Source organism: Canis lupus, chromosome 20 (genome assembly GCF_003254725.2).
Source record: "Canis lupus dingo isolate Sandy chromosome 20, ASM325472v2, whole genome shotgun sequence".
Lineage (NCBI taxonomy): Eukaryota > Metazoa > Chordata > Mammalia > Carnivora > Canidae > Canis > Canis lupus.
In genome coordinates this window covers 15,289,545-15,315,896 of record NC_064262.1, presented here as the reverse complement: position 1 = coordinate 15,315,896, position 26,352 = coordinate 15,289,545, and the positions used below count along the sequence as shown (strand labels likewise).

The window sequence follows — 26,352 nt, the reverse complement described above, 5'->3', positions numbered from 1 at the left end:
TCCAAGAATACTTACATATATTGATATGCAGTGTCCTCTTCAAGCCCCTCAAGGCTTATTTATTGGTTCTCTCATTTGGGTTACTCTTACCCCAGATATCTCCTTGGCTGAGTACCATACTGCTTTGGACCTCTACTCACATGTCTCCTAAGAAAGGTCTTACTTGATCATCATCTCTTGAAGAGTGACTGTACATATCTCCTCTGCTTTTTCTCGTTGCCACATGGCACTTTTCCTGATGTGTTATATATGTATTTCCTATTGTCTGTCTCCCCATTTCATATATTGTCCTACATGAAAGCAGGAGGAGGCTTACTTAGTGCTATAAACTGAAAATCTATAGAAGTTCCTGTCCTGGGGTACCTGGGTAGTTTAGTTGGTTAACAGTTTGCCTTCGGATCATGTTGTGATCCCTGGGGTCCTGGGATCGAGCCCCATCCCGAGCAAGGAGCCTGCTTCTCTTCTCCCTCTGCCTCTACCCTTGCTTGTGCTCACTTGCACACACTGTCTCTCAAATAAAATCTTCTTTAAAAAAAGTTCCTGTCCCACAATAAGTGTGCAATTAATAATTATTGAATGATTAGCTGAATGAATTAATCTTTATTTTATACATAGAGGGCTAAATAAAGTGTTCAAAATATTTTTAAAAGCTAATTAATGTCTGGCTCCAGAGTCAAAATTAAGCTTTTTGGTTTATTAACTCAAAATGCTTTTGTTTGTATATATACAAATAATACAACAAAATCAGCCCTAAAAAAGGAGACAGGATTCAGGGCTTGCTTAGGTGGAACATTTTATATCCCATCACATACTAGAGAAAAGGAATCAATTTTGTTTCTACAAAATCACTGGTTAAACACTATTCCATACCATTCCGTTGTTTAAGCCCAAGCACACACTGGTCTAAAAAAGCTATTTTCAGAAAGGAAAAGAAAAGAAAACATAATCCCCCACCCCAGTATTTTTTAAAGGCTGATAACATTTGTATCACTGGGCAAACATGATCAATCAAAGCTTTACAAGCTTTATATGGGCTGCTTCCTTAACAAATGTGTTTTTTGTCTCAGTCATTCATCATATCTGGAAGTTTGGATGATGAGCTTGAGCACTCTCCTAGGTTAACCCTGAAAATAGCCACTTGGTGGATTTGTAAAGGGAAAAGCCTGTTAAAATGGCCAAGATATCCTTCTGACAACATAAAGTAGCGTATTGTAACCTATTTGTGTTGCCTAGATGTGGTGAAATTCAACTGAACTTTAGGAGGAGGATTTGTTATAATGGAGAAATCAGGTTATGAATGTAAAGAGCTGAATGTTGAAGGTATTCCCTTGAATCCTCCAAATACACAGGGAGTTTTCTAATGAAACTGAAGCTGCTAGCTAGCTGCTGAAAGCAAAATTGTCTGCTGTGTTGATTAAACTACCTTAAAAATTTTAGAGCCCCTTAAATAAACAAGATTGCTGCTGTCAGTATTACTACTTAGAGGGATTGATGGCCTGTTTAGTGGAGGGGAGAAGGAATGCTATGAAAAATAAAAAGTTGAATCATTGAAGGCAAGCATGTGGTATCACATCCAGAGAGCACTTCACATAAAGGTTTTGGTACAGTCATATCAGGTATCATGCTAAGACCTCTGAAATGAGATAAGGCACCAATTATATATCATTACATGACTACAGATATTTTGTTTCCCAGCTAAGTTAGTGCTTATGGAAGACAGTGGATAGACAGGTGAAAATAGGCTTATTTATCTTCTGTTGTAGAACTGGTAGGGCTTAGGCAAGAGGATCTGGCTCATTCATAGGGGGCAAGTTCAGACCTTATTCAGGTTAATAAGAACCCTGAGTGAGAAAAGCAGTAGAAACCACATAGATTGGGCAAAGGATTGAATGGAGGGAGAATGAAGAGATTCTGGAAGAACATGCAAATGAAATCCAATGAGTTGAAAAGAAATGAAATGGAAATTTGAGACCCTGAAAAGTAGGTGGGGAGTAGTTTGTCTCCCCACACTGTGGTTTTGGTTTCTGCTCATAGTACTGTTGTACCTCTTGCCATGGACATTTTCTTTAGAAGAACCCAGGAATACACTTATACCTTACCCCCTACATAATAAGTTCTTATAGAGCCCCGCTTTTAGATATTTTATTCTTTGCAAGATCCCTGGAGAGGGATTTTGAATAATTTTCAATTCCTGTGTAAGCTGGGCTGTGTGCCAGAAATGGATTTTAAAATAAGTCCTCTCTTAGTGTCTCCTAATCCCTTTCCAGAGATTTGCTCATTGCCCCAAAATGTTGTTTTCAACCCAAGTTTTGGGTTTCATAGAAGGCTCCCCTGAGAAAATAAGATATAACTGGCTCTTGTAATTTAACTTTTTTATATAAAATTATATTCATTTCTGTATCATCAATTAAAAAATAAAAGTATTTAATTTCACGAGACAATCTTAGATTTGAAAGAGCTTAAGACCAGGGATGAGGGTGCCTTAGATGGCATAGTCTGATGGGCATCTGCCTTCGGCTCAGGTCATGATCCCGAGGTCCTGGGATCAAGCCCCATGTAGGGCTCCCTGGTCAACAGGGAGTCTGTTTCTCCCTCTGCCCCTCCTCTCATCTCTTTCTCTCAAGTAAATGAATAAAATCTTAAAAAAAAAAAGACCAGGGATAAGAAGGGAGAGGCACTGTTTTCTTTTAAAGAATGTAGCTGAGGGGCAGCCCCAGTGGCCCAGCACTTTAGCACCACCATCAGCCCAAGGCGTGTTCCTGGAGACCCGGGATGGATTCCCATGTCGGTCTCCCCACGTGGAGCCTACTTCTCCCTCTGCCTGGGTCTCTGCCTCCCCCCTCTGTGTCTCTCATGAATAAATAAAGTCTTAAAAAAAAAAAAAAGAATGTAGCTGACACATAGCAAAATGGGATTCACACCCCCAGATTTATGATCATATACTTTCTTGCAGGGAAAGTAGAATAGTGTTTCAGAACATAGGCTCTGCAGTTAAACAAGTTCATATTAAAATTTTACTGTAGCCATGTGACTGTAAGCAAGTTATTAACCCTGTAAATATTGCTTCATTATATATGAAATGGGGTTAACAGCTTTTGTCTTATGAATTTGAGGATTAAATGGAACAATAAGCATAAAACTTAGCACAATACCTAGCAAAGCGTTAGAAAATATTCAGTATATGATAGTACACCTATGTTGCATTTTTGTTGCTGTGGAACAAATTACCAGGGTATAGAAATTTAAAATAACTCACGTTTGTTATCTCAAAAAATTCCATGGGCAAAGCGTTGGTATGTTTTAGTTGTGTTATTCACTCAGGGTTACATAATGCTAAGATTGAAGTGTTTGTGGGCTGTGTTCTTATCTGGAGGCTCATTTAGGGAAGTACCTGTTTCCAAAGTTCCTGAGATTATTGGCAAGATTCATTTCCTTGCAGTTGTGGAAATGAGGTCTTATACCCTTGCCTTGCTAGCTATCACCTAGACTCTGCCCTCAGGTCCTTGCTCTGTGGTGCCTAGCGTAAGTACCTTACAACACAGAGGCTTATTTGCTCATAGTCAGCAGAATATTTTATGTCACTTCAAACCTCTCCCTTTATAGAGTTTCTTTTAAGTTTTGGCCTGATTAGATCAAGACCATCCAAGAGAATCTCTTTTTTGAATAACTCAGAACTGATGGATTTGAGGCCTAAATCTTCTTGCCTGAGTCATATAAAATAGTCCAACCATGGGTTTGAAATGCATTCTGTTCATTGCTATACCCTCATTAATAGGAGGTTATTAGATGGTATGTGTAATGGGCACTGAGGAGGGCACCTGATGGGATGTTATACTATATGGGTATGTGCACTGGGTGTTATACTATATGTTGGCAAATTGAATTTAAATAAAAAAATAATAAATAATATTAAAAAATATATTGTGTGTGAATTCCAAGGGCAGGGATCTTGGGGTCTTTCAGAATACTGCCTTCTTCAGAGAAGTATCCTTGTTAATTGTCATTAATTCTTGCTCTTACCATACCATTATCATATACTACTTTTTTTTTTTAATTTAAATTCAGTTTGCCAACATATAGTAAAATACCCAGTGCTCATCCCATCAAGTGTCCTCCTTAGTGCCTGTTACCCAGTCACCCCCATTATCATATACTTATTTATTATATATGTGTTTGTATTATATTTATATATTTTATTATTATATACTTCTTGAGCTTATGGTGGTTGAGGGCTCTAAAATGAAAAGTGATCATATGATAATAGTGGGAAATGAAACTATTTGGAAACTTTTGCTTGTGAAGAAATTTGCATTGCATCTCTCTATTTGCATGTTCATTTGTTCTGCACTGCATAATGATATTTAAAACATACTAAGAAAATATCAATTAGAATATAATTCTTAGGTCTTAGCAAGTTGTGAATGAAGACTAAAGTAGACAGTGATCATGGAAACCCAGAACATGATACTGAATGTTCAGCATAAAGCCTAGTAATTTAGAATAAAAACTTTCACTGCTTTTGCTCTAGTTCTACTTAATTGAGGAAGAGAAAAGATTACTTTAAAAGAATAATTAGTAAAGGCACTTGAATATTTTATGCATAAACCCGAGGAAGAAAAGTTCTGCTTATGATGCTAAGTGTTGTCACTTATTTATACAGTGTCATTATATGAATATTTTCAAAATTCCTAATAGGAATGTCTTACTTCTTACCATAGAAAAGAAGCTAATGAAAAGCCATTTCTCCTGACTGGTTATTAAAATGTATTCTCTGTCCTATAAGCTGTCATTAATTTCCTGGTACACCTTGAATGTGCCACAAGCAATTTGTAATGGCATCAATTAACATTTGGGAAGTTGAGCATGGCCATCTAGGATATTAAATATTTGCTTCGGGAATGCTAATAAAATCCATCGACCTTATATTCTCAAAGTATTTGTTAATAATAACAGCAAAGTTAAGGGGTACCAGATATGTATTTAGATCCATTTTCCTCACTTCTACTAATTTTTGTGTTCCCATTTTATTCTGAACATTTTCACTATTGTTTACAGGTGAAAGTTGGGAAATAAGGCTTTCAAGGCTATATCACTAATGGTCTCTTAGAAAATAAGTTTTTGTGTCATCCAAGTCATAGAAGACTTTGGTAATAAAATGAAAACAAAGAATGAATTTACCCTTCCCTCACTTTTTCCTAGGGTCATTGCTATTTTTATGTTTGGGATTCATGGAAAGCAAGGAAATGAAATAATGCTTCAACCCTAGTGATAAAATATTACATAGTCTCTTCAATTAGGGTGACATGCTGGCAAAAAAAAAAAATATGGGTTTACTTTTAAAAGTTAATTATTTTTCTTGATTCACAATATCTTATATAGACAGGTTCCATATTTTTCTGTATATCATACACTGTGGATTCCATTGAAAAATAAAGTTGGTATAGTTTTATTGAAGATCTACCACAAAGCATAAATACTAAAAAGAAAAAAGTTTTCCCATTTTGAGCAATTGTCCAATTGATACATTCTTTTTCATTCAATGTGTTGTATATAATAAAAACAACTGTTTGGAAAATGAGTACCACAAACTCAGTTTCATTGACTTAATTTTATTTGCCTTATTTTGGCTTAACCCAATTCCAATCAGCACTATATGTATGGCAGTATAACCTGTGATGATTTCTGTTCATACTTTATATTCATGTGTGTAGGAATTGGAATACTGTTTGCATATAATAAGTGCTATCACATTACATATTAGCTTAATAAATGAACAGATTATAGATATCAAAGCCATTGGTCTCTAATGAAATGATTGAATTTTTTTCACTCCAACCTAATTGAATAATAAAAATTTCTTGGTAAAGTTCTTGATCAAAACTTAATGTGAGAGTCCTATTGGACATAAAATAGACTTCATTTCCAAATGGATCTTTAGCAAAACATTTAAATCTTTAAGTCACTTTTATTACATTTTTCGTATACTCTTCTGGGATCTTGTTATTGCTTCAGTAATCACTCATTTTGATATTTTTCAAACCTGTTTCCAAAATTTTCCAGAATTTGTATATTTAAAAAATGAAAGTTACTTTTTTCTTATTATCTTGCATTCCCATTGATTATGTTCCCTATATGTAAACAAGAAAAAGGAAGCAAAGATTAGAAGACATTCATTAGAAGTGAAATGATAATGCTTGTAATAATTTCAAATCGTAGGCCATCATTTCAGTTATACCCCTTTATCTCTTAGAATAAAATATGTTCCTTTTTTCTGGGTTAAACTGTAGATTTAGTATAGCTGATGATTTTCCACTAGGAAACTTAAGTCAAATGCTTAACTAAGGTGGTTTATTTTACCTTTATTTTATTTTTAAAAATATTTTATTTATTTATTCATGAGAGTCAAAGAGAGAGAGAGAGAGAGGCAGAGACCTGTGCAAAGGGAGAAGCAGACTGCGGGGAGCCCTATGCGGAACTCCATCCCAGGAGCCCAGGATCACCACATGAGCCAAAGGCAGATGCTCAATCACTGAACTGAGCTGCCCAGGCATCCCCAGTAAGATGATTTAAATGACGAATCCTTTTTAAGTATATACTGGCTTGATTATAGTGTTTGGTGTTCCAATTGGTTTGTCATCCGGAGCACTATAAAATATTTAGTTCTTTTTGAAGTCACTACCACTGTTGACTAAAGACTTCAAAAACCAAGATTGTCTTGAAAACTACTTATTACTTCTTTGTTTTCATGTGGGTGTTTTATCTTCATTTAGTCTTTAACTTTTTATGCCAGCTAAGCTTATTTTTAAGTTTATTTCTTGTCCTTTTTTTTAAAAAAAGATTTTATTTATTTATTTTAAAGAGATAGAGCCAGCAAGCATGGAGAGAATGAGAGAGAGGGAGAGAGGAGGAGGATCTCAAGCAGACTCCCCACTGAGAACAGAGCCTGACCTAGGGCTTGAGCTTACCACCTTGAAATCAGAACCTGAGCTGAAATTGAGACTTGGATGCTCAACTGACTGAGCCACCCAGTTGCCCCTTTTTCTTTTCCTTTAGAGACTATTATATTCACAAAGGAATATTAGACAAAACATGCAAAGCACAAAGGAAACTGCCAAATTTAGTATTTGCATGCTTACTTTTAGCAATTTATTTTTATTTTATTTTATTTTTTAAAAAAGATTTATTTATTTATTCATGAGAGACACAGATAGAGGCAGAGACCTAGGCAGAGGGAGAAGCAGACTCCTCGCCAGGAGCCCAATGTGGGATCCCGGGATCATGACCTGAGCTGAAGGCAGGCACCCAACCGCTGAGCCACCCAGGCGTCCCTACTTTTAGCAATTTAAATGGCCACTCCTAGAGTCAAGTCTTATTAGTTTGGCTTTCTGTTAGTTGAAGTTGACCAAAAGAACTAGATAATCCTAAATTTCCAGTGTATTTTTTACTGTATCATTGTTCTGACATATTAAAGAAATTGGTCTTTGGTCAGTGTTTTTAAAAGTGCTTAAACTACTTCTATTCTTGCTGCCTTTTTTTCTACACATCGGAATGAACAGTAACTTTATTTCAGAAAGAAATAGCCTTATTTCTCTAAAAATTTCTTATAAGGGTTGATTCTATATTATTTATGAAAAATGAGATAAAAAATTTAAAAAGGATCATATAATATTTTAGTAAAGCAAAGCAGAACAAATATTTTGCTATGTGATTTATGCTGTAATTCTAGAATTTCTCTTACCTATCCTTTTTGATAAATTCATTGCTGAAGAGTTCTGCTCACTAATTTTTCTTTATTTTCTTGAAACAATACAACTTCCTACTAATAATCTTTTCTTTAATGGAATTAGTTTGATCAGAATGTGCCAAGATTTAACATTTTCAATTGTATTTAACATCTTCAGTTGTATCAATTGCAGTTGATAAATGTCTTGTTATTTTCTGATACTGTGACTTAAGAAATTTCATTGACTATTATCACGGATTATCTCTTTTTTCCTGTCTCAATAAGCATTTAGAAAGTTACTTCCTAATAAGTAAGATAGACCCAGATAGTTACTGGATGAAATATATTATGTTAGGATGAAATACTGCTTAAGAAATTAATTGGAGGGATCCCTGGGTGGCGCAGCGGTTTGGCGCCTGCCTTTGGCCCAGGGCGCGATCCTGGAGACCTGGGATCGAATCCCACATCGGGCTCCCGGTGCATGGAGCCTGCTTCTCCCTCTGCCTATGTCTCTGCCTCTCTCTCTCTGTGACTATCATGAATAAATAAATAAAATCTTTAAAAAAAAAAAAAAGAAATTAATTGGAAAATGCTTTCCTCCATATTTAATCATCTACCCCTGCTAGGTACACTTTATTTGCTTAGGTTTGTGAACCTACCACCAATGCTATGAATTTTGAAATTCCTGGATCACAAACCCTGTATTTAATAATTCCATTCACATAGCTTATTTCTCAGACCATTTCTGGAAACTCTGATCTTTATCTTCACAGATACCTTACCATCTCATGTCTTAGTTCCTGACCTTTTAAAATTTTATTTTTGATTATTTATATTATTCATATATTGATTTGCTCATTTCCCCCATTGAAATGTGAGATTTATGAGAGCAGAGACCACATCATTCTCATCAACCACTATTTTTCAGTCCTTAACACATAGCTCGATATGAGGGATCCTAAAAAAACCCTAAAACATATATAGATGTATATGTGTATATATACACATATATATAAAGTATGGTTATTAATAACATATATCATGGACAATCATTATTAATATCATAAGAGGTATTATATACCTTGACACTTTCATTTATTATTTCATTTAGTGCTTGCAATCTCATGAGACACAAGTAATATTATATAAATAAGGACTTGGAAATGTAGGTAAATAATTCACTGAAAGCTTTTTTTTTTTAAAGCTATTTTGTACTACTAAGTGATATTTTAGTGATTAGTTTAAGTTTCAGACTTTTCTTTGACTTCAGACTCCATGTTTTTAACTACTCTTCTGCACATATTCCCTTTCTCCCCAACAACTTTTTAGGATTTGGCCATATGTCAACTTTTGGACATCAGCCTCGTTTATTTAGCTAATCTGTGAACACAAATTTGGAGTTCACTAACCATATGATAATAGAAAAGGGAGAGATCAGTGAACATTGTCACTAAAGTTAATGATAACATAGAACATTTGGACAGTGCCTTATCTCTTATAAAGAGATTTTCATATAAGTTCTTATTTACTTGTATAACCAGCTGGTGAATCTAATTTTTTTTTAAGATTTTATTTATTTATTCATGAGAGACACATAGAGAAAGGCAGACACACAGGCAGAGGGAGAAGCAGGCTCCTTGTGGGGAGCCTGATGTGGGACTCGATCCCAGGACCCTGGGATCACAGCCTGAGCCAAAGGCAGGTGCTCAACCACTGAGCCACCCAGGTGCTCTGAGAAACTAGTTTCATCGTTAAAAATGTTCAATGCTGTGGCCAAAGTCTGTAGCTGGTACGTGAATAGCAGACTGAGATTAAAATCTTGCTATCTTTGCTTTCCTTCCCCTCCACTGCAATGTAATACTTATAGATAGTTCTCTTTTGTATAATTTGCAGAGCATTTGAGCCTCAGTTTCTTGTCCAAAACTGGAGATAGCCATTCTTTTACTTTCTATTACATAATGTAGCTATGTGATTAAATCAAGTTTTCTGCACTTCAGCATATTGACATTTCGGTCTAAAAAAGGTCTTTGCTGTAGGAGGCTGTGCTTTGTAGGTTTAGCAGATCCCTGGCCTCTACCAGTACCATTCTCCTAGTTATGACAACCAAAAATGTCTTTAGACTTCGCCTAATTTTTTGTCTCCCAGAAGAAGACAAATTTAAACCTCTACATTAAATTAAGATAATGAATGTTAAAATGTTTTGTAAATTTCAAAACGCTCTTCAAATTCAACATCTTAAAAAAAAAAAAAAACCAAATTCAACATCTTATTAGATTGAAACTTAAAAACAACAAAAATGCACTGCAATGGATTAGGCAAGCAGGCAGAAGAGAAAACAGTGCATAGACATTAAGGACAAGAGTTGGCCACATACTGTTACTGCTTTGTGAAACCTCACTCATCTGGATTTTTGCTATAAATTTCTTGCTTTTGCATTATTCTAAGCAAATATTTAATGCTGCCTGTTAACAGGACTTCCCATTATAGATTTAAGTTTTCATTTCTTTATGAAATATTCTGCAGCATATTCACTACCATATGATGAATAATTAAAACTAAATTGCATTTGTCAAAATAAATGAACATAGCACATTTGGAGATAGAAAAATCCCTAATTTTTTCCTCACACAGTTTACTGCATATTATTCTTATTTGTGGTATTTGGTGCTATGTAGTGACTCAAACGTATTCAGAGTTAGAACATTTATGTCATACTGGTTTTTGTTGAGTTGAGATTTTAGAAGATGCCAATTAAATTTAAAGGCCTACGTGTTGGTTTGTCTACTACTTGCAGAGTAAAAATAAAAAGTCCTCTGAGGCAGCCTCATCTTAGTGACATGAACATGTTATGCTCATTCTGTTAATATCATGTCTGCTGATATTCATAAATAACATTCTAGTAAGAAGACACATTTATACTATAGGCTTTGGTGATGGGGCTTTGAGAAAGCTGTCCAAGAGATGAATGTGAGCATCTTCTCTGTCAAAAATTTTCTGTTTTATTTTAATGCAACTTGCTACATTTACCATCTGGGAGAGAAACTTGAGCATCAACACCAACTATTCCAGACTGCAGACATTCAAAAATTATATGGAATAGAGCAAATAGTGTAAGACAGACTTGCCTCATTGCTTTTCCCTTTCAGTGGCATATTGCTCAGATGTAGAAGTTAGTTGTTTAATTTTCAGACAGAACTGTGTACCTTGAGAATGGCTGGACATCTTCCATTTGTACTACTTTTTATTATTGTCAGAACTGATCAAATAAATCAGCCTGAGTATCTGTGTGTGGGATGCATGTTGAAAGTGATTTTATTTTTGCCCAATAAGTCCCAAACATGCTGTCGTCTTCATTTTATTTTCCCTTTCCCATCTTAGAGTGCCTTTTGCAACTTGCCTCACAAATCACATTGTCTCTACTTATTACCCAGGCCTTTCTCCAGCTGGTAAAATGCATTTTTTTCCCTCAGCAAGATTCAGTTTTTCCCTTTTCCTATTCCCTGTATGTTTCCCTTCACTTTTAATGTGAAAATTGCAAATATATTTCTAACCTCTTCTGTGCGACAGTTTCCATTTATTGAAAACTTATGCTACATGAAGTAATGTAGAAGAGAGATCTAAAATGCTTCATCCATTTTCCGCTCTGTATCACCAACTCGACCAATTTTTCCGGATAATTTTCCTTTTCTTTCCAATTTTATCTGCATCATATAATTCAGGAAACTAAAAGCATTTTGTTTTTCCAGATTCATTATGTATTGCAGACTTTTCTGACTAACAGAAAAGGGCCAGAGCCTACTTAAACTTTTTTGTAGTTTTATATAAGAGGATAAAAATCCTCATGCTGGAGTAAGGAAAGCAATCTGTTTAGGTACTGAATGAAAAGAATAGTAGGCTTTATAAGCTTGGACTTGTCCTATAACCTCTCTGTGCCAAATTCTTTTGTATATAATGAGAATTTATCATCTATCCTTTTCCTGCCTAGAGGATTTTTGAGGTTCCCAAATGTGAGATATACAAAGATGTAAAATGTTTTTGAAATTCCATGTTATTTTACTTTGCCAATCTACTTTTTTTCCCAGAAATTTTCCTGATAACTATCCCATCAGATACTTTAGAGTTTAAAATAACTTTTCTGTTTTATAGTAAGTTAGGTGGAGTTAGATATAAGAAAAAGAAAGTCCATAACAGCAGAGACTTAAATGAGATAAGAGTTGAATTTTCTCTTTCAAGTAAAAGTCATAGCAATTAATCCAACACTGCTTTGGGGTTGCAAGATGTTAGGAATCCAGGCTTTGTCATACATTGCCCTTATATTTGTGTTTGCAGGTAGATCGTTGATGTCATAGGTACATTCTAAGCAGCAAAATGGAGAAAAGAAACAATTATTTTCTCTTAATGAAAGTAGTTGCTGTACTGCTCTGATTAATCCTATGGAGCAGAACTTAGATTGCTTCATGTGGCTGCAAAGAAGCCACTCTTTTTTTTTTTTTTTTTTTTTTTAAAGAAGCCACTCTTGTGGTTATGTGCCCAGCTAAAATTTCTGTCTTCTAAGAAAATAAGACTAGCAATATTTTTCTCATAACATTAATTTTAATTTAAAAATAAAATATTTCTGAGTAGACTGTGAACTCCATTTGGACAGGGACTAGTATAATAAAAATAGTTTGGTAATGCCAGTCTTAGTGGCAAGAAATATTCAACAAATCAACAAGTATTCATTGAAAATGTACATGGAGAGAATATTTTTCTTAAATGTGGAATATGACTAAAAATGAAGCTGATTTTTTTAACTTAAAACAGTTGTACCAAGCCTTTCCTTTTCCTTCATTAATCATTGAACATCCTATGTGCTAAGTACTGTAGTCTGATTAGTATAGTTTTTCTTACACTGGCTACTGTGATACAACCATTTATCAAGTTAGGTTTTGGATTCCTCTTTGGAAATGACTTTCAGACTAATGTTTCAAGACACATAAGAAAAACAGTCTCATCATTACTAATTTTAGTCTTTACATCTGCTTTTTTCCTATTTTGCTCTGGCAGTATTTTGACTCTCCTTAAAAAAATCCCATCTACCCCCATAGGATTGAAATTTGGTCCCCTTGGAGGATTTTTAAATAAAGGCTGTTAGCTGTGATTGAGGCTCTCATACTTCTGAGACAGGTGCCTTAATGTCCTGGGATCAGATTAATTAAATGTTTCATTTAGTGAGCGCTGTTGTTGAAGAATTTATAATACCTTCTGTGCAAACTGATTCATTGGTAAAGAACAGCATTGCTATTTTGAGTGTTCTAGAAATGTCACAATATTGGAGGCTTCTCAGAAGGCTTGTTGAAGAATTCTCACAGGGGAAAGGTCATTGGTAGTAACAACAGCTGCCATCACAGTCAAGTGGTTTGCTTGGCTTGAGGATTGTAGATATGAAAAGAGTGGGGCCCTCTGATAATGAAACCAAAGATGAAATTGCCAAAGTTATTTCTGTGTCTCTTCAAATACAAGCTTGCAGTGGTATGATCCACCTTATTATTACTGAATTTTAAGAGGAATCCAATTAAGAATTAAATGAATTTGTTGGCATGGATCTGTCTTGTCTCATAGAAACAAAGATGGTACCAGGGGAATTTCTCTTTCAGGAATGTAAAAAGCTTCTGATGAGTGAACTTTGCCTGTGTCTAAAAGATAGCATTCACCTCCTTTCCTGCTTCCTATGCCAGACATTACTAGGGTAGAGGGGTGGAAATTTAGTGTGACAAACACTGAAAAAACCATTTCCTGAGGTTATACTGTCTTTTACTTAAGAAATGAGTAGGTTTTCATTGAATTGACCTGTGTGTTTATAAAAGAAGCATAAATATCTCTTCTCATAGGAAGAGGACTATTTCAAAGGGCCATTTTCTTTCCTAACAAAGAAATTCATACTGGAGACAAATCAGCAATTTCACAGCTGGTTTGTAAAATCCTGAAATGATGTATACAATTCAAAGCAGGAGAGATTCATTTGGAATGAAAGGAATATTTGAATTGCATCCCAATTTCTAATAAGATATTGTTTCATGGTTCTACAATATTTTAAACATGTCGTGTGTATTATACATGACAATTTTGTCTTATCTATGACTCAGGAACTTTTTGAGAATATGACAATTTGAAAGTACAGAATTGTAGGATTAGATGGAGCTGTATCATCTAATCCATCTAATCCATACTTTTCTAATCCCTACTTTCCCCACTTGTAATTGACCGTTCTGATCCTCCTCTCAAACATTTCTCAACATGTATGTGAAAACACCCATTGTTTCCTAAGGTGATCAGTTATATTATTGGAAATGAGTAGATTTTCTTACATAACATTGAAAATAACACCACTTTGTTTTAATTCTGCCACCTGGGGTTGTATGGAAACAATGCTTTCCATTTTACAAATAACAGTCCTTAGGTATTTCTATATTGTAATCAAGTCTGGAACCTGTTGACTCTTGGGTGAGGGTTGTGGCAATGGAGGTGATGAGAACTGATAATATTTTGAGTATATAGCAGCAGTAGTTTGAAAGTATAGTGCACAGGAATTGAACATGGAATGGATGTGAGCTCTGAGAAAAATAGGAGTCAGTGTTTTGGCCCAAACATTTTATTATGTGCTCAATGTACTGTGTTTGCTATTAAAGCACAATCAAATGTGCATTCACATGATTATTCTATGCTACAGATCAGGGATTTTCTCTAAGTCTAAAAGAATGTTTACTATACCTCTCTTATGGAGAAACAGAGGGTTCCCTTTCTTGCCCTTCCTTATGTTTTGATTGGTGAGAGTAGTCTTACATATTTATTATGGTTCAAATATTAGATATTTAACACTCAGTTTTAAGTCTAGAAATATGCTTTTGAATATCCAGTATTTACATGAACGTGATTCCAGAGTACTTAGAATGAGACAGTCTTTGATAAATCACCAGGGGAAACATTTTTAGTCCAGAAATCTTATACCGCAGTTACTGTTGCTAAATTTTAAATTACCTTGAGATCAAGAATTTGATTCTTCTACACAGTACCTGTTGTATAATAAGAACTTAGTGTATTCAGGCTGAACTGTTTTTAAACTACAGCCAGAGTCTATAAGGGAACTTGTTTTATAAATTAGATTCTAGTTAAAGTATAACTGTGTCTATATCTATATCTGTATATATATATCTTCTGGGAAGAAAATAAAGAACTAGTCCTGAAAAATCTCAGTTCTTTGTATTTTGCAACTCTGTTTTCTGCTCTGTCAGCTATGTGAATGCAAATAACATGCGCCTAAAGTTAAAATGTGTAGGTTATGTGCGACAGGAGTCTCTGGTATATTTCACCCTTAAACTCTAATCTCTAGGGTGATAAGTTGCTTCCCTCCAGTTTTTACATGCAGAGAGGAAATTAGGTGGCTAATAATCCTGTGATAAACTGGTTTCTCCACATCCATGAGGTAGTAGGGAAATATTAGTGCCGATGTAACAGATTAACTAAATAGGCTTCTGTGTAAATGTGGATGCTTTAGTTGCCTTGCCAGTAATAATGCCAGGCTGCCTTGGGATAGATATAAACCCAGACTGAATTCCGAATGTGGATGTGTCCCTCAAATGAGCAAAGTTTTCAAAGGTGTGCCCTTCAAACAAGAGCAGAAATAAACTGCACATTGAAAGAAATAGCACTCACAGGCCTTTATTTAATTAATGGTTAGTATGGTGGTGATTGCACAAATTCACTACATTAAGTTTAATCAGGAATGTTTCTGGCATGTGGGTGGCAAGCCTACTGATTAATTCATTCATATTCTGGAAATAATATATGTTCTCCTGGATGAATTTCCAGTTTGGCTATTCCACAGTATGCATTTCAGCATCTCTCAATGGCTTCTTTGTTCACCATCTCAGCCGAAGTCATACTTGATGCTGTGTGCTGGTTAGCTCACCACACCAAAAATGATCAACAGGAAATGGCACCATTTCAGTTCACCTGTGGGAACAACACCAAAGGAATGATTTAGATGGCTGTAGACATTTCAGAATTCTGATTATCACCCATTTGAATTTCCTTAAGAAATCAATTAGAGGTAGGAGAGATCATGATACAATGATACTTTGGAATAATTAAACCTTTCTCAGTGTGGTTCTAAAACTGGTTAAATATGTGATGTTAACAGATTATATTAAAGCTCTAAGTTTTGGAGTAGAAAAGAAACTAGATGGACTATAGAGTCAACTCCCTTATTTAAAAAATAGTGAGAAAACAGAGAAGCTAAGTCATAGTTTTTGAGGTGAAAAGATAAGTTACAGTAGAGCTTTGACCTCAAGACTCCTAGTTTGCTTACTGATCTCCATAGCCAGTAGAAAGTGAGAGGTGTGTGGTGTGGGGTGTTGTTCCTAGACATTTGGGGGACCGAGAGAAGTAAAGGAATGTGTGATATATATAATCAACATACATATCTATATCTATATCTATAGATATAGGATCACCCCATGTGAACAGTCATTTGGTTGTATGTGTGGGGATGCGATAGGAGTACTTGTTACGCCATAAGGGTCACCAACTTTCCTTATTTTCAAAGGTATTTGACAGAAGACTCTGGGCAGAATTGCTGGTAAGGTCTCTTAATGTGCACTGTATCTATATTCTAGACAGTGACAAGGAGGAGAAAGAACATGGTTCATTGTGATCATTTTCTGGCATTAACTGTGTGATTTGCTTGAGGAAGACTGAAATATACTGTGACAGAAAATGGATCTTAGAACAACTTAGGGTAATTGCATTACTTTGGAGAGTCCTGGGAATCAACAGACCGTTGCTCAGTTCCTTTTCTTCTAACTCTTTTCTCTTAGTCCAGTAGCTTCCTGAAGTATGATTGTTTGGTATGCAAATCAGCAATCATTACATATGTGGGTATTAGCAACTCATAGGTTTATAGGCTATATCTGTTTTCTCTTAAAAGAATTCTCTGAGGTTGAATATCAGTTTTTCTTTTTAGAAATCTGACTGTTAATTAGGGCAGTTATTAGGAACTTAGGGATCTATCTGCTTTTGGTGTTAAATTGTAGCAAAAAGAATGCAGATGATAGAAAAAAAAATCTTGCCATGTTCTTGAATGTGCCTTCAGTTTTGTGGACATGCTCATGATTTTGAAGACATTTACCTGGATTCTGCAGCCACAGTGCTAAGTTCCATTTGTGTTTCTGCAGTGACTCCCTGTGTTATCTTACTCTACTTCTATAACCTTTCTTTACTTCCATTTCTTAATTTGCTAAATAGAGATAATAATAGCACCAATATCCTACATCAAATAGATAAAATAGAAAACTGAGAAATACATATGTATATTAATGTTTCATGAACTATAAAGGTAGTATTGAAAATTATTATAGAAATAATTTAATTAATAGTGAAGGAAAAACATTTTGGAATATAAAAGTAAGAAAAATCTAACTCATATTTGGTGCAAAATAAATTCTAGTGGCTCTAGAGTGTTTGTGAAGAAAGATAAATGCTAGGGTTAAAACTTAAAAAAATAATGGCATCTATATCACAGGTTAATTATTAAAATGCAATGAGGAAAAATTTGTAATATGCTATGTAATTATTCACTATTATTATTTTAATAAGAAAATGCTTAGATTATCTTGTTAAGGAAAGAATGTTAAGACATTCCATATACCATCCAAATAGAATGGTATGATTCCAGAATTTAGGCTTTTTCTTCCTAAATTATCCTGGTTATATCCGTACTTCTGAGCATAGGCATTATTTTCTCTGCAGCAGAATCACCTGGTGGGGGTCTCACCTCCAGAAAATGGCTTATTTGAGTCTGTGTACTGTGAGGCAACTATGATTAACTTGAGAACCTGACTTTATTCACTGTCGAAGTTTTATTCTTTAGTAAACAAATTTTTGTAGTTCAGAACCAGGTCCTGTAATTACTTTCTTTATCAGAAATCTAAGTAACAAAGTAATATACATTGAGTACAAAAAAAATCTTTTAAAATATTTATTTATTTTAGAGAGAGAGAGAGAGGGAGAGAGAGAATGTGCTTGCACACACAGCAGGGGGAGGGGCTGAGGGAGAGAATCTCAAGTAGACTACCTGCTGAGCGCAGACTCTGCTGGATCTCAACACCATGATCATGACCTGAGCCCAAATCAGGAGTTGGCCACTTAACTGAGTGAGCCACTCAGGCACCTCGAATACCAAAAAGTTTTAAAAAATCATATTGCTGAAGAATATTTGAAAACATAGGGACATGTTCATAAGATGCCAAATAGAAAAAAATAGGTTAGCAGTTTGTAAAACAGTATTTCAGTATGATTCTAAATTTATAATCATCAAAGAATTTTATAATCATGAAGTTATTAAAATATTATAATCCTATGATAAATTTTAATGACTACTTTCTTGATTTGGCCTTAACATTTTCCAAAATGATAATTACTCTACAGGTTTATTTTTCCTCATTATATAAAGTAGTGAAGCTCATGTTAGGTATTCAAGTAAAACAGAAAAGTATATAAAGATTACTAAAATCTAGATGATCTCGCCTTCTCAAAATGACCATTATTATTCTTTTAAAAAACTTTGTTGCAGATATTTAAGAATTTCTCTATGCAACCCTTTCATTTTACTTAAATGGAGTTTTTATTATCTAGCTTTTTCTGTTCCACAATGTCATTTATACCTTTCCATTGCCAAGAGGTACTCATTTTCCTTATTATCCTAATAGTCCAGTGCACTGATTAGATATTTGACAATCTCTTACTGATGTGCATACATACATGCACATACACACACACACACACACATAATTGGATTATTTGCATATTTCAATTAGTACACTAAAAAAATACTCTGGTAAATATTGTTGATACTAGTTTGTACTATCAAAAAAGATGTATAAGAAATGGTCTTTAGGGTGCCTGGGTGGCTCAGTTGATTAAGCCATCTACCTTTGGCTCAGCTCATGAGCTTAGGCTTCTGGGATTGTTTCCCAGTTTTGGCTCCCTGCTCAATAGGGTGTCTGCTTTTCTTTTCTTTTTTTTTTTTTTTTCCAATTTTTTAAATTGGAGTTCAATTTGCCAACATTTAGCATAACACTCAGTGCTCATCCCGTCAAGTGCCCCCACCTCAGTGCCCATTACCCAGTCACCCCAACCCCCTGCCCACCTCCCTTTCCACTACCCCTTGTTCATTTCCCAGAATTAGGTGTCTCTCATGTTTTGTCACCCTCACTGATATTTTCATTCATTTTCTCTCCTTTCCCTTAATTCCCTTTCACTAATTTTTATATTCCCCAAATGAATGAGACCATATAATGTTTGTCCGTTTCCAATTGACTTATTTCACTCAGCATAATACCCTCCAGTTCCATCCACGTTGAAGCAAATGGTGGGTATTTGTCGTTTCTGATGGCTGAGTAATATTCCATTGTATACATAGACCACATCTTTATCCATTCATCTTTCGATGGACACCGAGGCTCCTTCCACACTTTGGCTATTGTGGACATTGCTTCTATAAACATTGGGGTACAGGTGTTCGGTATTTCACTGCATCTGTATCTTTGGGGTAAACCCCCAGCAGTGCAATTGCTGGGTCATAGGGCAGATCTATTTTTAACTCTTTGAGGAACCTCCACACAGTTGCCCAGAGTGGCTGCACCAGTTCACATTCCCACCAACAGTGCAAGAGGGTTCCCCTTTCTTCACATCCTCTCCAACATTTGTTGTTTCCTGTCATGTTAATTTTCCCCATTCTCACTGGGGTGAGGTGGTTTCTCATTGTGGTTTTCTTTGTATTTCCCTGATGGCAAGTGATGTGGAACATTTTCTCACGTGCTTGTTGGCCATGTCTATGTTTTCCTCTGTGAAATTTCTGTTCATGTCATTTGCCCATTTCATGATTGAATTGTTTGTTTCTTTGCTGTTGAGTTTAATATGTTATTTATAGATCCTGGATACTAGCCCTTTATCTGATAGATCATTTGCAAATATCTTCTCCCATTCTGTAGGTTGTCTTTTAGTTTTGTTGATTGTTTCTTTTGCTGTACAGAAGCTTTTTATCTTGATGAAGTCCCAATTCATTTTTGCTTTTGTTTCTCTTGCCTTCATGGATGTATCTTGCAAGAATTTGCTGTGGCCGAGTTCAAAAAGGGTGTTGCCTGTGTTCTCTAGGATTTTGATGGAATCTTGTCTCACATTTAGATCTTTCATCCATTTGAGTTTATCTTTGTGTATGGTGTAATAGAATGATCTAGTTTCATTCTTCTGCATGTGGATGTCCATTTTCCCAACACCATTTATTGAAGAGACTGTCTTTTTTCCAGTGGATAGTCTTTCCTGCTTTGTCGAATATTAGTTGACCATAAAATTGAGGGTCCACTTCTGGATTCTCTATTCTGCTCCATTCATCTGTGTGTCTGTTTTTGTGCCAATACCACACTGTCTTGATGACCACAGCTTTGTAGTACAACCTGAAATCTGGCATGTGATGCGCCCAGCTATGGTTTTCTTTTTTAATATTCCCCTGGCTATTTGGAGTCTTTTCTGATTCCACACAAATCTTAAAATAATTAGTTCTACCTCTCTGAAGAAAGTCCATGGTATTTTGATAGGGATTGCATTAAATGTGTAAATTGCCATGGGTAGCGTAGACATTTTCACAATATTAATTCTGCCAATCCATGAGCATGGAATATTTTTCCATCTCTTTGTGTCTTCCTCAATTTCTTTCAGAAGTGTTCTGTAGTTTTGAGGGTATAGATCCTTTACCTCTTTGGTTAGGTTTATTCCTAGGTATCTTATGCTTTTGGATGTAATTGTAAATGGGATTGACTCCCTAATTTCTCTTTTTTCGTCTCATTGTTAGTGAATAGAAATGCCACTGATTTCTGGGCATTGATTTTGTATCCTGCCATACTGCCAAATTGCTGTATGAGTTCTAGCAATCTTGGGGTGGAGTCTTTTGGGTTTTCTATGTACAGTATCATGTCATCGGTGAAGAGGTAGAGTTTGACTTCTTTGCCAATTTGAATGCCTTTAATGTCTTTTTGTTGCCTGATTGCTGAGGCTAGGACTTCTAATACTATGTTGAATAGCAGTGGTGAGAGTGGACATCCCTGTCTTGTTCCTGATCTTAGGGGAAAGACTCCCAGTATTTCCCCATTGAGCATGATATTTGCTGTGGGCTTTTCATAGATACTTTTAAGATGCTGAGGAATGTTCCCTCTATCCCTACACTCTGACGAGTTTTATCAGGAATGGATGCTGTATTTTGTCAAATGCTTTCTCTGCATCTAATGAGAGGATCATATGGTTCTTGTTTTTTCTCTTGTTGATATGATCAGTCACACTGATTGCTTTACAAGTGTTGAACCAGCTTTGCATCTCTGGGATAAATCCCACTTGGTCATGGTGAATAATTATCGTAATGTATTGTTGGATCCTATTGGCTAGTATCTTGTTGCGAATTTTTGCATCTGTGTTCATCAGGAATATTGGTCTATAAATCTCCTTTTTGGTGGGGTCTTTGGTTTTGGAATTAAGGTGATGCTGGCCTCATAGAACGAGTTTGGAAATACTCCATCTCTTCAAACTTTAGTAGAATAGGTATGGTGTCTTCTTTAAATGTTTGATAGAATTCTCCTGGGAAGCCATCTGGCCCTGGACTTTTGTGTCTTGGGACGTTTTTGATGACTGCTTCAATTTCCTCCCTGGTTATTGGCCTGTTCAGATTTTCTGTTTCTTCCTATTCCAGTTTTGGTAGTTTGCGGTTTTCCAGAAATGTGTCCATTTCTTCTAGATTGCCTAGTTTATTGGCGTATAGCTGCTCATATGTTTTTAAAATTGTTTGTATTTCCTTGGTATTGGTGGTGATCTCTCCTTTCTCATTCATGATTTTATTAATTTGAGTCTTTTCTCTCTTCTTTTTAATAAGGCTGACTAATGGTTTATCCATCTTATTAATTCTTTCAAAGAACCAACTCCTGGTTTTGGTGATCTGGTCTCTATTTCATTGAGTTCTGCTTAAATCTTTATTAACTGTCTTCTTCTTCTGGGTGAAGGTTTCATTTGCTGTTCTTTCTCCAGCTCCTTTAGGTGTAAGCTTAACTTTTGTATTTGAGTTCTTTCCAGTTTTTGGATGGATGCTTGTATTGCAATGTATTTCCCCCTCAGGACTGCTTCTGCTGTATCCCAAAGATTTTGAATGGTTTTATATTCATTCTCATTAGTTTCCATGAATCTTTTTAATTCTTCTCTAATTTCCTGGTTGACCCTTTCATCTTTTAGCAGGATGGTGTTTAGCCTCCACGTGTTTGAAATCCTTCCAAACTTCTTCTTGGGGTTTATTTAGTTCTAGTTTCAAAGCATTATGGTCTGAAAATATGCAGGGTATGATCCCAATCTTTTGGTATCAGTTAAGACCTCATTTGTGACCCAGTATGTGGTCTATTCTGGAGAAAGTTCCATGTGCACTTGAAAGAATGTGTATTTAGTTGCGTTGAATGTAAAGTTCTGTAAATATAAGTGAAATCCATCTGGTCCAGTATATAATTTAATGCTCTTGTTTCTTTGGAGGTTGTGTTTAGAAGATCTATCAATTATAGAAAGCGCTGTATTCAAGTCTCCAAGTATAAGTGTATTGTTGCCTGAGTATGTCTTAACTTTGGTTATTAATTGATTGATATACTTGGCAGCTCCCACATTCGGGGCATAAATATTCATGATTGTTAGGTCCTCTTGTTGGATAGATCCTTTAAGTATGATATAGTGTCCCTCTTCATCTCTTACTACAGTCTTTGGGATAAGCTTTATCTGATATAAGGATGGCTACCCCTGCTTTCTTTTGAGGATCATTTGAATGGTAAATGGTTCTTCATCCTTTTATTTTCAGGCTGTCGTTGTCCTTATGTCTAAAAGGAGTCTCTTGTAGACAGCAAATAGATGGGTCTTGCTTTTTTATCCAGTCTGAAACCCTGCGCCTTTTGATGGCATCATTAAGCCCATTCACATTCAGAGTTACTATTGAAAGATAAGAATTTAGTGTCATCATGATACCTATTCAGTCCCTGTTTTTGTGGATTATTTCCTTGGACTTCCTCTTTATTTTACAGTGTCCCCCCTTAATATTTCTTGCAGAGCTGGTTGGATGGTCACATATTCTTTCAGTTTCTGCCTATCTTGGAAGTTCTTTATCTCTCCTCCTATTCTGAATGAGAGCCTTGCTGGATAAAGTATTCTTGGCTGCAGGTTCTTCTCATTTAGGACTCTGAATATATCCTGCCAGCCCTTTCTGGCCTGCCAGGTCTCTGTGGAAAGGTCTGATGTTAACCTAATACTTCTCCCCATAAAGGTTAGGGATCTCTTGTCTCTTGCTGCTTTAAGGATCTTCTCTTTATCTTTGGGATTTGCAAGTTTCACTCTTAAATGTTGAGGTGTTGAATGGTTTTTATTGATTTTAGGGGGTGATTTCTCTATCTCCTGGATCTGAATGCCTGTTTCCCTTCCCAAGTTAGGGAAGTTCTCAGCTATGATTTGTTCAGATACACTTTCTGGTCCTCTGTCCCTTTCGGCGCCCTCTGGAACCCCAATTAAATGTAGATATTTTCCTTCTGAGGCTGTCATGCATTTCCCTTAACCTATCCTCATGATCTTTTAATTGTTTTTCTCTTTTTTCCTCAGCTTCCTCCCTTGCCATCAACTTGTCTACTGTGTCACTCACTCATTCTTCTATCTCGTTAACCCGCGTTGTTAGGACCTCCAGTTTGGATTGCATCTCATTTAATTGATTTTTAATTTTTGCCTGATTAGATCTCAGTTCTGCAGTCATGAAGTCTATTGAATCCTTTATGCTTTTTTCTAGAGCCACAAGTAGCTTTATAATTGTGCTTTGAATTGGCTTTCTGACATTGAATTGTAATCCAAATTCTGTAACTCTGTGGGAGAGAGTCCTGTTTCCGATTCTTTTGTGGTGAGTTTTTCCTTCTAGTTACTTTGCTCAGTGCAGAGTGGCTAAAAACAAGTTGTACTGGAAAAAGGAGAAAAAGAGAGAAAGAAAAGGGGGAGGAAACAAACAGAAAACCAAAAGCAAGGAGGGATATCCTCTGATTCTATATGCTGTAAGTCCCTAGACTTCCCCTGGAACTTTCCAGAGGTGCTTGGTGAAGAACTTGCTCTTCCCTGTCCTTCCTCCAGCTGGTCTTCTGGGGGAGGGGCCTGCCCTGCTGATTCTCAAGTGTGTGTACCTGGGGATGCTGCCCAGCCCCCTGCCAGGTGTATGGCTCTTTGGGAGCTGTTTATCCCCTGAGGCCCCTGATCCCTGGTGGTCCTGCTCAGTCCTAGGTACAACGTGACACCAGGAGGAACAACAACAGTGGCAGCAGCCAGCTCTCCAGCCCTAGAGTCAGCTCCTGCAGTAACTACGGGTCCCAGTCCGCAGGGGTTTGGATGCCCTGGTGGTGGGGGGCTGCTGATCTGCACGGCTCAGTATCCCTGGTGACAGGAGCGTCCTCGCTGCCCTGTGTCCTCCCGACCTCCGCCTGTTTGGGGGTTGGGGGTGCCGGATCCTGGGCTGTGTTCCCTGGCGCCCTGGGCCCTGGGGCCTGTACCGCTTGAATCACGCTCCTGGGGCAGCACAGCCCACTCTGCGCCAGAGCCGGGAATCTGCTTTTCCCTCTCCCTCTGCCCCTGACCCCTGCTTGTGCATGCTCTTCCTGTTTCTCAAAATCTTTAAAAAAAAAAAAAAAAAAAGGTCTTTAAAACAAATCTCATTGTTTTAATCTACTCTTCTTTAAATATATTACTGATGAGGGTCACCTGAATGGCTCAGTTGGTTGAGTGTCAGACTTTTGGTTTTGGCTTAGATCATGATCACCGGTTTGTGGTATCTAGTGGAGCCCCTTAGGCTCCATTCTCAGTGTAAAATCTGCTTGGGATTCTTTCTCCCTCTGCCTTAACCCCAGCTTGTGCTTGCTCTCTTTCTCTTTCTAAAATAAAATCTTTAAGAGAATAAATTTAATGATGAATATTTTTAAAGATGTATTTAAGCCCTTCAACTGGCCAGTCAGATTTATAATTAATCACCATATAACTATTATCACTCATTTATTAACTTATTGAAGTAATATTTCAAGAGTATCAGAGACAGTGAGTTTTTGTTTTTGTTTTTTTTTTTTTTTAAAGATTTTATTTATTTATTCATGATAGTCACAGAGAGAGAGAGAGAGGCAGAGACACAGGCAGAGGGAGAAGCAGGCTCCATGCACCGGGAGCCCGACGTGGGATTCGATCCCGGGTCTCCAGGACCGCGCCCTGGGCCAAAGGCAGGCGCCAAACCGCTGCGCCACCCAGGGATCCCGACAGTGAGTTTTTTAATTAAAAAAAAAAAACCTTGGGATCCCTGGGTGGCGCAGCGGTTTGGCGCCTGCCTTTGGCCCAGGGCGCGGTCCTGGAGACCCGGGATCGAATCCCACGTCGGGCTCCCGGTGCATGGAGCCTGCTTCTCCCTCTGCCTGTGTCTCTGCCTCTCTCTCTCTCTCACTGTGTGCCTATCATAAATAAATAAAAGTTTAAAAAAAAAATTAAAAAAAATAAAAAATAAAAAATAAATAAATAAAAAAACTTTTAAAGGTTTTATTTATTTATTCCTAAGAGAGAGAGAGAGAGAGAGAGAGAGAGACAGGCAGAGGGATAATCAGGCTCCATTCAGGGAGCCCGACATTGGACTCGATCCCAGGTGTCCAGGATCATGTCCTGGGCTGAAGTCCTCGCTAAACCGCTGAGCCACCCAGGCTGCCCATTTTTTTTTTTTTTAATTAAACAACACATTCTTACTTTGGCAATTTTGATATCTTTCCCTTGGGAATGAGGTGATGACTAAATTTGAGGCTTTGCTTTTGTAACATTACATTGTCCAGTCAAAGGAAACCATTGGGATTATAGTCCCCACCTTCTGCAGGGACTGATGGTACCATACCAGAGTGCCGTGTTATTTCTCTTCAGAGATAAACTGTGTGTACTTAATGCTAGATGTCTCTCTGTATATTGAAGCAGGAGCAGAGATTAATTTTTACTTAAAGATTATTTTTGAGTCATCTCTATGTGCAACGTGGTACACAAATGCACAACCTCAAGATCAAGAGTTGCACATGCCACTGACTGAGCCAGCCAGGCACCCCTTAAGTTATTTTTTTTTTTAAATATTGATATAGGATGTGAAATCCTCTCTTAGACTGGGTAAACTAGAAGGAAAAATAAAAATAAAGTTAAACTAGTAATTGTCTTAGTGATCCAAAATTTCTGCTATATCCAATGCTGGAAGTCAAATACTGACCAGATTGTGAGATGGTCTCCAGAAGTTGAAATTTAATTAAGGATCTTTTAAAACAAATACAGTAATAGTAGTAAACCTAATCTGTTAAATTGTATAGTTTTTTTTTCAATGACCATTTAAATAATTACTTTTCCATTGTGCTATTCTTTTTCATTTTGTAATAGATTTTAAGTCTATTTATATAGATTTTCTGAAGATAGTATCTTGTCATGTCCTGTTTTATATATTTGTATTAAATATATATGTATATTGATACTAATATATTAATAGTATATATATA

General features: G+C 36.3%; 1 protein-coding gene across 12 annotated transcripts in view; it reads left to right on the top strand.

The window, feature by feature from the left end:
* The window catches only part of CNTN4 (contactin 4), a 922,691-nt gene that overhangs the window by 141,423 nt on the left and 754,916 nt on the right, over window positions 1-26,352 (top strand). For 2 of the 12 annotated variants that reach the window (XM_049098180.1, XM_049098181.1), the window contains exons 1-2: window positions 13,087-13,234; window positions 16,308-16,340. The exons of 8 other annotated variants lie outside the window; for them this stretch is intronic. The gene's annotated coding sequence lies outside the window, so the exon portion shown is untranslated. Of the gene's footprint in view, window positions 1-13,086; window positions 13,235-16,307; window positions 16,341-26,352 lie in introns of those variants that run through there. 2 more of the 12 variants (XM_025451417.3, XM_025451444.3) reach the window with 1 other exon arrangement.